Source organism: Pseudophryne corroboree, chromosome 11 (assembly GCF_028390025.1).
Source record: "Pseudophryne corroboree isolate aPseCor3 chromosome 11, aPseCor3.hap2, whole genome shotgun sequence".
Lineage (NCBI taxonomy): Eukaryota > Metazoa > Chordata > Amphibia > Anura > Myobatrachidae > Pseudophryne > Pseudophryne corroboree.
In genome coordinates this window covers 212,692,484-212,698,918 of record NC_086454.1, presented here as the reverse complement: position 1 = coordinate 212,698,918, position 6,435 = coordinate 212,692,484, and the positions used below count along the sequence as shown (strand labels likewise).

General features: G+C 34.4%; 1 non-coding gene across 1 annotated transcript; it reads left to right on the top strand.

Moving 5' to 3' along the window:
• Positions 1-5,335: 5,335 nt before the first annotated feature.
• On the top strand, positions 5,336-5,409 carry TRNAN-AUU (transfer RNA asparagine (anticodon AUU)). Its single transcript has one exon. It is a non-coding gene; the product is annotated as a tRNA-Asn (tRNA).
• The last annotated feature ends 1,026 nt before the right edge of the window (positions 5,410-6,435 follow it).

The window sequence follows — 6,435 nt, the reverse complement described above, 5'->3', positions numbered from 1 at the left end:
GCTGCTTTCTCATGTGGAAGTCTGTTTAATGTGAAAACAAGGTGATATCTAATTAGCACACAGGTAAGGAATTAAGAAAATCTTTATTTAAGGGTGAAGATGTTTCTCACAAAATTGTTGACCCAATGCAACATTGAAATTCAAGCTGGAAAGATGATTTTAATATATCACTTGTACATTTTGTATTGCTCTTCTGGTGACAATGTAGTTTGTTTTTGTCAATTACCATTTTAATAATAGGGTAAAGAAAATGAAGTGGATTTTTGAAAGAAAACAATACTGTCAATATACTATTAAAACAAATTAAAATGGTAAAAGTTATTGTACTTTAAGTAAAAATAAAAGAGACAAAATATCAATCCCAGTTTTGGATTACTTTAATTAACAAAAAAAAAATGCATATAGCAGAGGATAGTTTCAATCTGCCTACCTCTCGGTTATGAGCCCAGCATGCTTCCATTGCAGTACTCTGCTGCACATGTAAGTTCAAGAGATCCTGAAGCACTCACTCATCATGGGAAAGTACCAATGTGTTTCTTCATTGGTTGATGGAAGAAACATCTTACAAAAACTCTCCAGATTATTGACTTTTTAAAGTTTTTCTAGGAAACGTTTTAGATGAATGCTTATTAGCCTTTGTCAGTATGGACTTTTTGCAAAGTGTCTCTGTGGCGCAATCAGTTAGTGTGTATGGCTATTAACCAAAAGGTTGGTGGTTCAATCCCACCCAGGGACCTAATTGACCTTGTTATCAGATTTTGGTGATCTTTAAGTAGACAAGTCAAAATTTCAAACCCCCTGTTATGGTGTAGGGTACCTGGCCTTCTCTGATGTAATCAGAGTTAGATTTGATTCAGTGATTTTATAAAAACAGCTAGGAAGCACAATTTAGCAGTGGGTTGCAGAGAAAAAAAATATGCTGGCAGAAAAATCCAATTGAGTGATTAAACAGCTCTTTATTTTCTGGCTTTATTTTTATGCTAACAAATTTGTTCTCTGAAAAGTGTCCACAAAGCCAAGTCTCTGATTAACACCTTTGTAAGGATGGTTTTTCACCTATTACTAAATTAAACTTGCTTCATTGGAAAGGCAGCAAGATGCATCCTCATTTCAATGTCTACTGAAATAATACAGGTTGACACCAGGAAACATTAACGCCACTGCATCCTTGCTGCTTTCTCATGTGGAAGTCTGTTTAATGTGAAAACAAGGTGATATCTAATTAGCACACAGGTAAGGAATTAAGAAAATCTTTATTTAAGGGTGAAGATGTTTCTCACAAAATCGTTGCCCCAATGCATCATTGAAATTCAAGCTGGAAAGATGATTTTAATATATCACTTGTACATTTTGTATTGCTCTTCTGGTGACAATGTAGTTTGTTTTTGTCAATTACCATTTTAATAATAGGGTAAAGAAAATTAAGTGGATTTTTGAAAGAAAACAATACTGTCAATATACTATTAAAACAAATTAAAATGGTAAAAGTTATTGTACTTTAAGTAAAAATAAAAGAGCCAAAATATCAATCCCAGTTTTGGATTACTTTAATTAACAAACAAAAAAATGCATATAGCAGAGGATAGTTTCAATCTGCCTACCTCTGGGTTATGGGCCCAGCATGCTTCCATTGCTGTACTCTGCTGCACATGTAAGTGCAAGAGATCCTGAAGCACTCACTCATCATGGGAAAGTACCAATGTGTTTCTTCGTTGGTTGATGGAAGAAACATCTTACAAAAACTCTCCAGATTATTGACTTTTTAAAGTTTTTCTAGGAAACGTTTTAGATGAATGCTTATTAGCATTTGTCAGTATGGACTTTTGCAAAGTGTCTCTGTGGCGCAATCAGTTAGTATGTACGGCTATTAACCATAAGGTTGGTGGTTCAATCCCATCCAGGGACCTAATTGACCTTGTTATCAGATTTTGGTGATCTTTAAGTAGACAAGTCAAAATTTCAAACCCCCTGTTATGGTGTAGGGTACCTGGCCTTCTCTGATGTAATCAGAGTTAGATTTGATTCAGTGATTTTATAAAAACAGCTAGGAAGCACAATTTAGCAGTGGGTTGCAGAGAAAAAAAATATGCTGGCAGAAAAATCCAATTGAGTGATTAAACAGCTCTTCATTTTCTGGCTTTATTTTTATGCTAACAAATTTGTTCTCTGAAAAGTGTCCACAAAGCCAAGTCTCTGATTAACACCTTTGTAAGGATGGTTTTTCACCTATTACTAAATTAAACTTGCTTCATTGGAAAGGCAGCAAGATGCATCCTCATTTCAATGTCTACTAAAATAATACAAGTTGACACCAGGAAACATTAACGAAACTGCATCCTTGCTGCTTTCTCATGTGGAAGTCTGTTTTATATGAAAACAAGGTGATATCTAATTAGCACACAGGTAAGGAATTAAGAAAATCTTTATTTAAGGGTGAAGATGTTTCTCACAAAATTGTTGACCCAATGCATCATTGAAATTCAAGCTGGAAAGATGATTTTAATATATCACTTGTACATTTTGTATTGCTCTTCTGGTGACAATGTAGTTTGTTTTTGTCAATTACCATTTTAATAATAGGGTAAAGAAAATGAAGTGGATTTTTGAAAGAAAACAATACTGTCAATATACTATTAAAACAAATTAAAATGGTAAAAGTTATTGTACTTTAAGTAAAAATAAAAGAGACAAAATATCAATCCCAGTTTTGGATAACTTTAATTAACAAAAAAAATGCATATAGCAGAGGATAGTTTCAATCTGCCTACCTCTGGGTTATGGGCCCAGCATGCTTCCATTGCAGTACTCTGCTGCACATGTAAGTGCAAGAGATCCTGAAGCACTCACTCATCATGGGAAAGTACCAATGTGTTTCTTCGTTGGTTGATGGAAGAAACATCTTACAAAAACTCTCCAGATTATTGACTTTTTAAAGTTTTTCTAGGAAACGTTTTAGATGAATGCTTATTAGCCTTTGTCAGTATGGACTTTTTGCAAAGTGTCTCTGTGGCGCAATCAGTTAGTGTGTACGGCTATTAACCAAAAGGTTGGTGGTTCAATCCCACCTAGGGACCTAATTGACCTTGTTATCAGATTTTGGTGATCTTTAAGTAGACAAGTCATAATTTCAAACCCCCTGTTATGGTGTAGGGTACCTGGCCTTCTCTGATGTAATCAGAGTTAGATTTGATTCAGTGATTTTATAAAAACAGCTAGGAAGCACAATTTAGCAGTGGGTTGCAGAGAAAAAAAATATGCTGGCAGAAAAATCCAATTGAGTGATTAAACAGCTCTTTATTTTCTGGCTTTATTTTTATGCTAACAAATTTGTTCTCTGAAAAGTGTCCACAAAGCCAAGTCTCTGATTAACACCTTTGTAAGGATGGTTTTTCACCTATTACTAAATTAAACTTGCTTCATTGGAAAGGCAGCAAGATGCATCCTCATTTCAATGTCTACTGAAATAATACAGGTTGACACCAGGAAACATTAACGCCACTGCATCCTTGCTGCTTTCTCATGTGGAAGTCTGTTTAATGTGAAAACAAGGTGATATCTAATTAGCACACAGGTAAGGAATTAAGAAACTCTTTATTTAAGGGTGAAGATGTTTCTCACAAAATTGTTGACCCAATGCATCATTGAAATTCAAGCTGGAAAGATGATTTTAATATATCACTTGTACATTTTGTATTGCTCTTCTGGTGACAATGTAGTTTGTTTTTGTCAATTACCATTTTAATAATAGGGTAAAGAAAATGAAGTGGATTTTTGAAAGAAAACAATACTGTCAATATACTATTAAAACAAATTAAAATGGTAAAAGTTATTGTACTTTAAGTAAAAATAAAAGAGCCAAAATATCAATCCCAGTTTTGGATTACTTTAATTAACAAACAAAAAAATGCATATAGCAGAGGATAGTTTCAACCTGCCTACCTCTCGGTTATGGGCCCAGCATGCTTCCATTGCTGTACTCTGCTGCACATGTAAGTGCAAGAGATCCTGAAGCACTCACTCATCATGGGAAAGTACCAATGTGTTTCTTCGTTGGTTGATAGAAGAAACATCTTACAAAAACTCTCCAGATTATTGACTTTTTTAAGTTTTTCTAGGAAACGTTTTAGATGAATGCTTATTAGCATTTGTCAGTATGTACTTTTGCAAAGTGTCTCTGTGGCGCAATCAGTTAGTGTGTATGGCTATTAACCAAAAGGTTGGTGGTTCAATCCCACCCAGGGACGTAATTGACCTTGTTATCAGATTTTGGTGATCTTTAAGTAGACAAGTCAAATTTCATACCCCCTGTTATGGTGTAGGGTACCTGGCCTTCTCTGATGTAATCAGAGTTAGATTTGATTCAGTGATTTTATAAAAACATCTAGGAAGCACAATTTAGCAGTGGGTTGCAGAGAAAAAGAAATATGCTGGCAAAAAAATCAAATTGCGTGATTAAACAGCTCTTCATTTTCTGGCTTTATTTTTATGCTAACAAATTTGTTCTCTGAAAAGTGTCCACAAAGCCAAGTCTCTGATTAACACCTTTGTAGGGATGGTTTTTCACCTATTACTAAATTAAACTTGCTTCATTGGAAAGGCAGCAAGATGTATCCTCATTTCAATGTCTACTGAAATAATACAGGTTGACACCAGGAAACATTAACGCCACTGCATCCTTGCTGCTTTCTCATGTGGAAGTCTGTTTACTGTGAAAACAAGGTGATATCTAATTAGCACACAGGTAAGGAATTAAGAAAATCTTTATTTAAGGGTGAAGATGTTTCTCACAAAATTGTTGACCCAATGCATCATTGAAATTCAAGCTGGAAAGATGATTTTAATATATCACTTGTACATTTTGTATTGCTCTTCTGGTGACAATGTAGTTTGTTTTTGTCAATTACCATTTTAATAATAGGGTAAAGAAAATGAAGTGGATTTTTGAAAGAAAACAATACTGTCAATATACTATTAAAACAAATTAAAATGGTAAAAGTTATTGTACTTTAAGTAAAAATAAGAGACAAAATATCAATCCCAGTTTTGGATTACTTTAATTAACAAAAAAAATGCATATAGCAGAGGATAGTTTCAATCTGCCTACCTCTGGGTTATGGGCCCAGCATGCTTCCATTGCAGTACTCTGCTGCACATGTAAGTGCAAGAGATCCTGAAGCACTCACTCATCATGGGAAAGTACCAATGTGTTTCTTCGTTGGTTGATGGAAGAAACATCTTACAAAAACTCTCCAGATTATTGACTTTTTAAAGTTTTTCTAGGAAACGTTTTAGATGAATGCTTATTAGCCTTTGTCAGTATGGACTTTTGCAAAGTGTCTCTGTGGCGCAATCGGTTAGTGTGTTTGGCTATTAACCAAAATGTTGGTGGTTCAATCCCACCCAGGGACGTAATTAACCTTGTGATCAGATTTTGGTGATATTTAAGGAGACAAGTCAAAATTTCAAACCTCCTCTTATGGTGTAGGGTACATGGCCTTCTCTGATGTAATCAGAGTTAGATTTGATTCAGTGATTTTATAAAAAACAGCTAGGAAGCACAATTTAGCAGTGGGTTGCAGAGAAAAAAAATATGCTGGCAGAAAAATCCAATCGAGTGATTAAACAGCTCTTCATTTTCTGGCTTTATTTTTATGCTAACAAATTTGTTCTCTGAAAAGTGTCCACAAAGCCAAGTCTCTGATTAACACCTTTGTAAGGATGGTTTATCACCTATTACTAAATTAAACTTGCTTCATTGGAAAGGCAGCAAGATGCATCCTCATTTCAATGTCTACTGAAATAATACAAGTTGACACCAGGAAACATTAACGCCACTGCATCCTTGCTGCTTTCTCATGTGGAAGTCTGTTTAATGTGAAAACAAGGTGATATCTAATTAGCACACAGGTAAGGAATTAAGAAAATCTTTATTTAAGGGTGAAGATGTTTCTCACAAAATTGTTGACCCAATGCAACATTGAAATTCAAGCTGGAAAGATGATTTTAATATATCACTTGTACATTTTGTATTGCTCTTCTGGTGACAATGTAGTTTGTTTTTGTCAATTACCATTTTAATAATAGGGTAAAGAAAATGAAGTGGATTTTTGAAAGAAAACAATACTGTCAATATACTATTAAAACAAATTAAAATGGTAAAAGTTATTGTACTTTAAGTAAAAATAAAAGAGACAAAATATCAATCCCAGTTTTGGATTACTTTAATTAACAAAAAAAAAATGCATATAGCAGAGGATAGTTTCAATCTGCCTACCTCTCGGTTATGAGCCCAGCATGCTTCCATTGCTGTACTCTGCTGCACATGTAAGTTCAAGAGATCCTGAAGCACTCACTCATCATGGGAAAGTACCAATGTGTTTCTTCGTTGGTTGATGGAAGAAACATCTTACAAAAACTCTCCAGATTATTGACTTT